We start from the raw sequence: 11,563 nt of genomic DNA on the forward strand, positions 1-11,563 counted from the left end.
GGATGGGGAAAAAGAAAGGGAGCATTATGATTAGCATGTATAGTGTTGTGGGGGTGAGGGTACGGGGAGGGCTGTACAACACAGAGAAGACGGGTGGTGATTATACAGCATCTTGCTATGCTGATGGACAGTGACTGTAGTAGGGTGTGTGTGTGGAAGCCTGGTAAACATAGTGTTCTTCATGTAATTGTAGATTAATGATAGCAAAAATAAAAAAATAAAATAAAATAAAAAATAAAATGCTTTGCCATAAACTTGTCCTTTTGTCCAGGGCATGCATTGGTCTTTCCCTTTGTTAAGGAACCTTCTCATTTAATCTTCAGATCTCAGCTGAAGTATCACTTCATCACAGACATCTTCCCTGACCTCTCTGACTAGGTTAAATCCCCATATGATGGGCTCTCATTAGTGCCTGGTACTTCTCGTTTGTGGTAGTTACCACAGTTGGAAGTTTCTGGTATGTGAATATTTGATAAAATGTCTATGTACTGTGTAAATCTGGTTTGTTTGCCATTGTAGTATATACATGCTGTGCTTGCATATAGATGATGTTCAATCAATATTTGTTAAGTGAATGACTGACATGAATGGGCTGCTATTCCAGAGTTAAGAGAAGTTACCAAGAAAGCATATTCTAGGACCACTCCTCAGAGAGAGCAGTGAGGAAAGAGAGGATAGGTAATGGGAGGCTTGGAGGAGGAGTAGGGGTGGGAAGAATTGAGGGACAGTTGCTTGGAAGAAAGCAGCAGGACCATGGTTAACATGGTAGGTAAAGAGCTAATGGAGAAGCAATGGCTAGTGGGGCCAGGTCCCAGCAGAGAGAGGAGGGGCTGAATAATTAACCATGACTGCAAGAAGGAACTGGTCTTTAACAGAAAAGAGGTACCTCCTTGATGGAAAGGGAAGATGGGTGAGGATGCAGAGAAGTGCATGTGGGAGGGTATGATGGCAATAGGGAGGAAGGGCAGGAATCTGAGGCCATCATACCTGGTGATCTCATTCTCTCTGGAGAAGAGTTGAAATTTTGTGAAAAACGGGGCAGGAAGGAGGTGATATGTTAAGGATCCTGAGGAAAGTGTTAAAGGATTGGAGACACTTAAGAGGAATGATGGCTGGTGGCCTTACAGGCCTAAAGGACAGAGGAATTGAGGATGCTGGTAAGGGAACAAAGGATCTTGGCTTGTGTTCTTGATGAAAGTTCATGATGGGAAGGAGGGGAAGTAATTTCATGACAACATTGAGGAGGGTAGAGGCTTGTAGTTCAAGATGGTAAGATTCTCAAAGGTCAGGGTATGTGTGTAGTAGTAGTAGTCTGCATTTGAGCCTTGAGGAGCCCCTACAGTGGAGATCCCTTCTCTCTCCTGCCCAGATATGTGGGAGAATGTGCAAAAGTACTTAAACAAAGTCAGCCTCTTACACAGGAATTGGAAGCTCCAAGGTATATAAAGGGACTGAAAATTTAGGGGTTAGTCACTATGAAATGGAGGGTCTGAACAAGAAAGACTTAGAGATGGGTCCACAAAGGGAAGGGCTAAAGGCAGGGAAGCAGTGAAAGGGCAAATTAAGCAGAGGCAAGGCAAGGAAGCTCAGTGTGGGAATGACTAAATGGGAAGAGAGAGATGACCCAGAGGCTTACCTTGCAAGCCATGATCCTGAATGACAGGATGAGATGCTGACAGTTCTCACTGGTTCTGTTAATTGACTTATTCCTTCTTAGTTCAAGAAGAGAAGCATTGGGATAGCACGAGTGCTTGGTGTCAGGCTGCTGTGAGCCTTAGTCCCCTGCTCAAATGCTCAGTCACAGTCATTAAAGCTATTGGGGTAGAGCCCAGCCCTGGAGAAAATGAGCAGGAGTGTTAAAAATGGCCAGCATCCAGCACTGGATGAGTTGAGATCTTCCAAGAGCAAGTATGTTTTCCAGGCTCTGAAAGACTCAATTCCCTGTAGAAACTCTAAGAAAGAGAAAAGGAAACTTCTGGTTCTCTCCCACAGAGCAAGAGCCAGAGAAAGCAGCAGGGGATGGGATCTAGAACACAGGTGGAGGGATTAAATGTGGAGAAGAGGAAGGACTCTTATCCTCTGGGATGGGAAGTAAAGAATGCCAGTTCTCTGAATCTCAAATCACAGTGATCAATTTGCTGAAATTTACCAATTTTGTCAGTTTACCAAAATTTGGTTTCTTTTAATTATGTGTAAAGTTTACAACGATTTGCATGACTGGGCAGATTTTAACTACTTTTGAAGATTTCTACAAAGTATCAGTTGACTAATTTTAAGTTTAGCTTTAGTTTTAGTTTTAATTTATTTGCAGCTGTTTCACTGAAGTCATTTTGCCATGGCTGGCCAAAGTTCAGTGTATTCTAAGTTTTTCCTTACTTTGAATCTATGACTTTTGGGAATGAGAATTTCTTGTGTATTTTGCTCTAAAAGTGCTGTGCAATGACTCAAATGTGAAAGATTTTATAAACATCATGGCGGGGGAGGTTCTTTTCCAGAACATTTTTCAATCCAGTTATTTGCCTTTTTAAAAACTATTTTTGTGCATTTGTTATGCATTTCAAATGCCATACTGGTTGGTAAATAGTATTAATATTATTACAGTAAGTGATAAAATTAATTATATAGATCCTATTATAAATCATATTAGTTCAAGATAATTGTTTTAAGCTATCATGATGACCTCTGATAAATGGACCTCCTTCCACAGTGACCTCTAAGAACCATTTGTAGAATTTCTACCAGTTCCATTCATATCACAATAGAAAGACTGTACTTTAGGAAGATTTCTGCTTATTCTTATCCTTGATTTTGTAGTTGTTACTACTTCTAAATAGTTAAGATTTTGCTTTGATTTCATTTTTATTTGTTTAAATAAGTTTTATTGAGATACAATCTATATTCTATAAAATTCATCTTTCTAAATTGTACAGTTCACAGTGGTTTTAGTATATTCAGAGTTTAGTATATTTAAATTCCAGAATGTTTTAATGGCACCAAAAGCAACTCCATACCCACTAGCAGTTACTCCCCATTCCCTCTCTCCTGAGCATCTTGCAACCAATCTATTTTCTGTCTCTGTGGATTTGCCTATTCTGGGTATTTCATGTAAATGGGAGCATACAGTATGTAGCCTTTTGTGGTGGGCTTTGTTTCATTTAGCATATTTTTGAGGTTCATCTGTGTTGTAGCATAAATCAATACTTCATTCTTTTTTATGGCTGAATACTATTCTGTTGATGGATATATTCACATTTTGTTTATTCATTCATCAGTTGATGGGCATTTGAATTTTTCCCACTTCTTGGCTATTAGGAATTATGATAATACTTCTCTGAACATTTGTATACAAGTTTTTATGTAAACATATCATTTCACTTCTCTTGGTTATACATAGGCATGGAATTGCTGAAATTTTACATATTGTAATTATATATTATAAACTATGTTTAACATTTTGAGAAAATACTTGAGGAAATGTTACCAAACTTTCCTATAGTAGCTGCACCATATATTTTTACCAGTAATGTAAAAGGGTTCCAGTTTCTCTATATTCTCACCTTGTTATTATTGCTCATCTTTTTATTATAATCATCCTAGTGGGTGTGGAGTGGTATCCTTGTGGTTTTCATTTGCATTTCTCTAATGATTAACAATGTGCAGCATCTTTTTATATGCTTATTGGCCATTTGTGTATTTTCTTCTCTGGCTTCTTTCAAGGTTTTCTCTTTGTCTTTGATTTTTTTTGTGGTTTGAGTATTCTCTGTAATTTGAATAGTTGCAGTTATCTACATAGGTGTATATTTTTTCAGCATTTGTTGTTTCATGTTCTCTGAGCTTTCTGGACCTGTGATTTGCTGTCTGTTATTAATCTGAGAAAATTCTCAGCTATTATTCCTTCAAATATTTTTCCTATGTTTTTCTTCTCTTCTGGCATTCCCGTTACACATATTTTGTTATTGTTCCACAGTTCTTGGACATTCTGTTCCTTTTCTTTTTTTCTCCTTGCTTTTCAGTTTGGTTTCTATTGACATATCTTTAAGCTCACTGATTCTCCCCTTGCTCAGTCCAGTCTCCATTTATTTCCATTGATCAAAGGCATTCTTAATTTCCAACACAACATTTTTAATTCATAGCATTTCCTTTTGATTCTTTGTTTCCATCTCTCTGCTTACATCACCCTTTGTTCTAACATGCTCTTTTTCCATTAGTGCCCTTAGTATATAACCAGTTATTTTAAATTTCCAGTCTGATAACTCTTACATTTGCATCATATAGTGGTTCTGATGCTTGCTTTGTCTTTTCAAATTGTTTTTCTGCCCTGTCTTTTAGAATGTCCTGTAATTTTTGTTGAAACTGGATATGATGTATCAGGTAAAAATAACTGAGGTAGCTAGCATCTAATGTGAGGTTTTATGTTTAGCTAGCTAGGAGTTAGGCTGTGTTTACTGTTTGCTGCAGCTCTGGTGTCAGAGGCTATAACTTCCTTTAGTATCCTTTTATTTTGTCCTCCCTGTTATCTTTGAGTTTCCCTAGAGAATCCTTCTTAAATAGGATCTGAGGCTTCAGTTCTTTTGGCTATAACTACCTGTTATTATATAGGAACCCTATTGATGTGATGAGAAGGTGTGGGGGAGAGGGATCACTCTATAGTTCTATGATTAAGTCTCAATCCTTTAGTGAGCTTGTATCCCTGGGCTGGGACATTCAAAGTACTTCTGAGCTTCTCTCTCCAACTTCCCCTTAGTGTTAGGACACAAAGACTAGAAGTGGCTCAAGTTGGGTATTTCCCTTTCTCAATTTTAGTTAGGCTTTGGTAAAACTCAAGTTGGTTAGGCTCTGGTAAAATAGTTTCCTTTGAGAGTAAGCTTTGCTAAGGAGAACAGACAACTCTAGGCATCTTTCAGAATGGTTACTTTTTCTGTCCATGTGCTGGAAGCATGAGGATATTTTCTCTGATCTTCAGAATGAGAACATGATGAAGCTCCCAGTACTTGTCACATCAGGCTATATATCTTCTTTGAAAAATGTCTGTTAAAACATTTCCCCCATTTTAAAACTGGGTTCTTTTTCTTTTGAGTAGTAAGGGTTCTTTATATATTCCTTATCAGATATATGATTTTCAAATATTTTCTCTCATTCTGTGGATTGTCTTTTCATTTTGTTTATAGTGTGTTTGAATCATTAGTTTTTAATTGATAAATTTATCTAATTTTCCTTTTATTCCTTGTGTTTCTGGCATCATACCTAAGAAATAATTGTCTATACCAACTTCAAGATTTACTGCTATTTCTTTAAGTTTTATGGTTTTAGCTCTTGCACATAGTTCTATGATCCATTTGAGTTCATTTTTGTATGTGGTGTGTGGTAGGGATCCAGCTTTATTCTTTTACATGTGCATGTTGTTATAGCAGGACTTTTCTTTCTTCATTTAACTTTCTTGCCATCCTTATCAAAAAATCAAATTGACCATAAATAAGGGTTTATTTCTGGCCTCCCAATTCTATTCCATTGAACTATGTATTTATCTTATGCCAGTACCACAGGTGTGACCACTTGGTAGAAATTTTAAAATCAGCAAGTATGAATCCTTCAACTTTGTTTTTCTATTTCAAGATTATTTTGGCTATTCTGAGTTCTTTGAATTTCTATATGCATTTAGTATTGGTTTGGCATTTCTGCAAAGAAAAAAAATGGCAGCTGTGATTTTGATAGGGATGGTATTGAATCTGTAAATCAATATGGGGAGCATTTCCATTTTAACATTAAGTACTCAAATGAACATATGATATCTCTACACTTATTCAGGTGTTTAAAAATTTCTCTCAATAGTGTTTTGTTGTCTTCAGTGTATAAGTCTTATACTCCTTTTGTTAAATTTAGTCCTAAGCATTTATTCTTTTGGTGTTATTGTAAATGGAATTGTTTTATTAATTTCCTTTCCTGATTGTTCCTTGCTAGTGTGTAGAAATACAATTGATTTTTGTATACAAAGAATTTTTTTTTTGTATACCAATTTTGTATCCTGTCATATAGCTGAACTCATTTACTAGTTTTAATAGTTTTTTTTTTTTTTTGGTGGATTTCTTAGGATTTTCTATATATAAGATCATATCATCTGCAGATAGGCAGTTTTACTTCTTTCCAATAGAAATGTATTTTCTTTTTCTTGTTTAATTGCCCTGGTGAATTCTCCAATACAGTATTAAAAAGAAGTGTTAATAGACTTTCTTGTCCTGTTCCTGATTTGAGAGAGAAAGCATCCAGTCTTTAAATATTAAGTATGATGTAAGTTTTAGGTTTTTTATACACACCCTTTACTATGTTGAGAAAATTTCCTAGCTTATTGAATGGTTTTGTGAAGAAAAGGTGTAAGATTTTATCAAATTTCAGGGGTAAAAGTAGATCTGGTCATGAAAGTGTCAAAGGCCTAGTAAACAGAGTGGGCTGGATGGATGCATTTCAGGAAGAGAGAAAAATAAAGAACTGTGGGGCCAGAGTCTTGGATGGGGTGTCCACATGGATAAGATGGTGAGCAAGAGTCTGGGCTTAAGATTTCACTGAATGTGTGAATGACTGGAAGCTGTCTTCCCCAGCCTCCAACCCAGTCACCCCAGCATGAATTACTCGGAATGTTAGAAAAAAAGTGGGGGAGTGGAAGCTGGTTCTCAGTGTTTGCAAAACCCCTCCAGCGAAGACTTTGACCTTCCTGTACTTGCTTCTATCTATGCTAGCTCTGTGTTGACTTCTCAGTCATGTTTTAAATACATGATATTCTGTCTGTCTGCCATAGCCCATCCTGTTAGGCCTCTACTGACTGAATTTAATGACTCATTTTGTGAATAGCTCTGGGCTGTATACTGTGCATGTTTTCTGCTCAAAGGCAGACATGCTCAAACTGCAATCTTGCCAACTGACTTCCAGCAAGTAGGGCCAGCTGAAGCTCTAGGCATCCCTTAGCAGCTAAGGCCAAGACCATCAAGAGGAAATGGTGCAGCCAATGTCTCGAGTCCCAAAAGAAAAGGGGCTTTACGTAAAGGTGGAGGAGTCATGGAAGCCACAGTGGGGAATGAGAAAGCTCTCCTCTCAAACCCCTTTGCCCTCAACCCAAGATTTTGGACTTTTCTTTTCCTTCAACCTGTACAAACTCTTAAGTGTCTGTTTCTATAACTAAGGCTTGGCAAAAGTACTTATAAATTGTCTTAGTCTGTTCTGGCTACTATCATACAGTACCACAGACTGGGTAGTTTATAAACAGTAGAAATTTACTTCTCACAGTCTCAGAGGCTAGGAAGTCCAAGATCTAGGTGTCAGTATAGTCAGGTTCTGGTGAGGAACCTCTTCCTGATTCATAGCCGGTGGCTTCTTGTCATGTCCTCACATAGTGAAAGGGGTAAGGGATTTCTGTGGGGTCTCTTACAAGAACACTAATCCCATTATTGAAGGCTCCATTCTCATGACCTAAGCACCTCTCAAAGGCCCCATCTCCTAATACAATCACATTGGGCATTAGGATTTCAACATATTGTGTCTGGGGTGACACAAACATTCAGACCATAGCAAAAATGAACAAATACATTAGTATTCAAAATTCACTTTTAAAATCTGCTTTCCTCTCAAGTTGCTGCCAAATCTTTGCCATTTTTCCTTTTCATTGCCACCAAGCCTCTCAAATTGTCTTTATGGTTTCTGCTTTTGTCTCTTTTTGCCTCTTTTCAAAGACTGTTGTATCAGAGGTCAGCAGTGAACATCCTAATTTCCAAGTCCAGTGACCAAAAATGTTCATTAAACCACTATTCTGGAGTCCAATCAACATTAGGTTCTGAGAGTAACAAAATTATCTAGTGCTTGCCTCTAAGAATGTATAATCTACTGAGGGAGGTAAACACAACATGATGTTTTTGACACTCTCTTCCCCTGGATTTTGACCATAGCAGTGTCATTTCACCCTCCTTTTTCACCCTCTTGAAGGATTCTCTTTCTCTCTCTGGCCTTTGAATGTTGGCTCTATTATAGGCCTCCTTTTACTCTGTATTTTTTGACTGGGAAATCTCATCTAGAAAAATTGCTTCAATTCCTATGTATGTGTATGACTCACACCTATATTAACCTTACATGTACCCTCTGAGCTCCAGGACAACCATTCACAAGACAGCTCCTAAACATATGTCTGCAACAAATTTCATCATAGCAATCTCAGATCTGTTTCTCTTCTGCTGTCCTCGTTATCTGTGATTGTAATTACCTAACTCCCCAAGTCAAAACTTGGTGGTATCCTTGACTCTTAACTTCTTCCTCTATCTCATGTAATCACACACAATGTCTAGTCTCTCTCTTCTATAGCTGTCCAATCTGTTAGCTTCTCTCCATCCCTCACCTCTGGCCTTAGTCTAGTTTTCTGTTAACTCATCTTGGATTCCTTACCTAGCCTCTTATTTGGTTTCCTTGCATCTAGTCTTGCCCTTCTAATGGATCTTCCTGTCTGATGCCAGAATGATCTTTCTAAAGTATAAATCTGATCCCTTTTTCTCCATTTAAAAATCCTATTTCTGGGAGAGGTTGAAACTTCAATTAGGTTAGGTGTTAAGATCCGGTTTGGTGACTTGGCCTTGCAGCAGTGACACCACACTGGGCCTATAGTGGCTTCCCCTGGTCTTCAGTATAAAAAACAAGCATTTTATCATGTCTTACAGGACCTTTTGTAACCTGACCTTGCCTGACTTTTCTGCTTCATTTCCTCCACTTCTTCCTCAAATACTAAATCCCAGCTGTACCAGATTACTTGAAATTTCTCAACCACTCTGTACTGTTTTGTAATTTAGTGCATTTATTCCTACAGGTCTTGCTGCCTGGACTGCCCACCTATCTCCCTCATGCTTGATGCATTTCTACTCATTCTTCAACATTCAGCCCTAGCATTGTTTCCTCTGAAAAGTTAGTTACACAGTGACCTCCTCCTTTCTTGCTGCTCCAGTATGCCTTGTGCAAACCACTTCCATAGTACTTGTCAACTGAAATCAACACAACTGTTATATTTAAGACAGAGTTCATTCAGTCTTACTGAGGACAATGGCCTGAGAGCAGTCCATCAGTCTGTTGATAAACTGCTGTAAATCCTCTTCATTTGCAGACACATTCAATACTTTCTCTGCAGGAGGTGATGGAATTTACCAGTACATCAAATAGTGTGACATGGAACATCTAGTTAGTGTTCTAAAGGATGCTGTATACAGCTGGATGCTATCTATGTGTGGAAGAGGAGGCAAGGATAAGGGTCTCATTAGGTATCTCATATTCGATTGGGGATGGAAAGGACATATGTGACATTATCTTATCAGTGTTGATCAGATATTTCCTGGACTGACTACATTTCTGGGAGAGGTTGAAACTTCAATTAGGTTAGGTGTTAAGATCCGGTTTGGTGACTTGGCCTTGCAGCAGTGACACCACACTGGGCCTGTATCTCTTTTTAACACTGTCTTGCTAAATTATACTTGTTTGGTATCTCTGTTCTCTCTTTTAGCACTGGAGAAGGAATATGTTTACTAGATTCACTTGATATGTATTTTTTGAGCACCTCTTGCTCAGGAGACACTGTACTAGGTACTGTGATGAATTTTGCAGGTTTTCTTTCTTTTCTTAAAGGCAATTTCTCAGCCTTCTTCATAGGTTCTGTATCCTGTCTGTCCCCTAATGTCTGACCTCACCTCCTTTTCCTCTACATAAATGCTCTTGAGTCACCCCATCCATTTCCTTATCTTTAATTGTCCACAACTCCCAAATCTTTTCTCCCAAGGAAGAACTCCTTTCCAAGCTCCAAATGCTCCCAGGCATTTCAAACTCAGCATATACAAAATTGAACTATTTTTCCTCCTGGGATAAAAGGAAAAGATAAATATAGGAAAGATTTGGATACTGTTTTAAGGAAAAGTAGTTTGAAATTAAATCAGGACAATGGCATTAAGTTTTCAGTGACATCCCTAGGAAAAGCTTTTGTATTTTCATCTTCTTGAAGTGAATAGCACCAAAACTCCTTTAATGCTTGGCTATACAGTGGTGTGTCAAGGTGTATGTGAAGCTACAATGTAAACAAGGCTCATCTTAAAGCATCAATTTTGATAGAAGTTTGTGTGTATAATGCACAATATTTAACTTGTAAGAACTAAAAACATTTTTATATTAAATAGATATATTGTGCAAATTTACATTCCCACCAGCAGTGTAGGAGGGTTCCCCTTTTTCCACAACCTTGCCAACATTTGTTGTTGTTTGTCTTTTGGATGGTAGCAATCCTTACTGGAGTGAGGTGATATCTCATTGTGTTTTTAATTTGCATTTCTCTGATGACAAGCAATGTGGAGCATCTTCTCGTGTCTGTTGGCCATCTGAATTTCTTTTTTGGAGAAGTGTCTGTTCAGCTCCTCTGCCTATTTTTTCATTAGATTATTTGCTTTTTGTTTGTTGAGGTGTGTGAGCTCTTTATATATTTTGGATGTCAACCCTTTATCAGATCTGTTATTTATGAATATATTCTCCCATGCTGTAGGGTACCTTTTTGTTCTATTGATGGTGTCCTTTGCTGTACAGAAGCTTTTCAGCTTGATATAGTCCTACTTGTTCATTTTTGCTTTTTTTTTTTTTTTTTTTGAGAGGGCATCTCTCGTATTTATTGATCAAATGGTTGTTAACAACAATAAAATTCAGTATAGGGGGGTCAACGCTCAATGTACAATCATTAATCCATCTCAAGCCTAATTCTCGTCAGTCTCCAATCTTCTGAAGCATAACGAACAAGTTCTTACATGGTGAACGAATTCTTACATAGTGAATAAATTCTTACATGGTGAACAGTACAAGGGCATTCATCACAGAAATTTTCGGTTTTGATCATGCAATATGACCTATAAACAATCAGGTCAAAGATGAATATTCGTTTGATTTTTGTACTTGATTTATATGTTGATCCCACATTTCTCCTATTGTTATTATTATTTTTATTTTTAATAAAATGCTGAAGTGGTAGGTAGATGCAAGATAAAGGTAGAAAACATAGTTTAGTGCTGTAAGAAGGCAAATGTAGATGATCAGATGATCAGGTGTGTGCCTATGGACTAAGTATTAATCCAGGCTAGACAAGGGCAGCAAGGCATCCACGGATGCAGAAGATTTCTCTCAAAGCAGGGGGGGTGAGGTTCTGAGCCTCACCTCTGTTGATCCCCAAATTCTCACCTGATGGCCCCCCTGCGACTGTGCCTGTCTTAGGTTGTTCCTCCCTTGAGGAATCTTACCCGTCTCTGGCTAACCAGTCATCTTCCGGGGCCATACAGGGAAATGTAAAGTTGGTAAGTGAGAGAGAAGCCATATTGTTTGCAAAGGTTAGCTTTTTTACTTCTTTGCAGATTTATGCCTTGTGGCTTCTATGCCCAGCACTTGTCTCGAGGTATCTTTACCACCTGGAGGAATTATGATACTCGGTAAATTCGATATGAGGCACGAATTCTATTTAAGGGTTGTAATTAGGAAGGAAGAAGAAAAGCTATAGATGTAGCATATGAAGGAAACATGG

Source organism: Manis javanica, chromosome 11 (genome assembly GCF_040802235.1).
Source record: "Manis javanica isolate MJ-LG chromosome 11, MJ_LKY, whole genome shotgun sequence".
Classification (NCBI taxonomy): domain Eukaryota; kingdom Metazoa; phylum Chordata; class Mammalia; order Pholidota; family Manidae; genus Manis; species Manis javanica.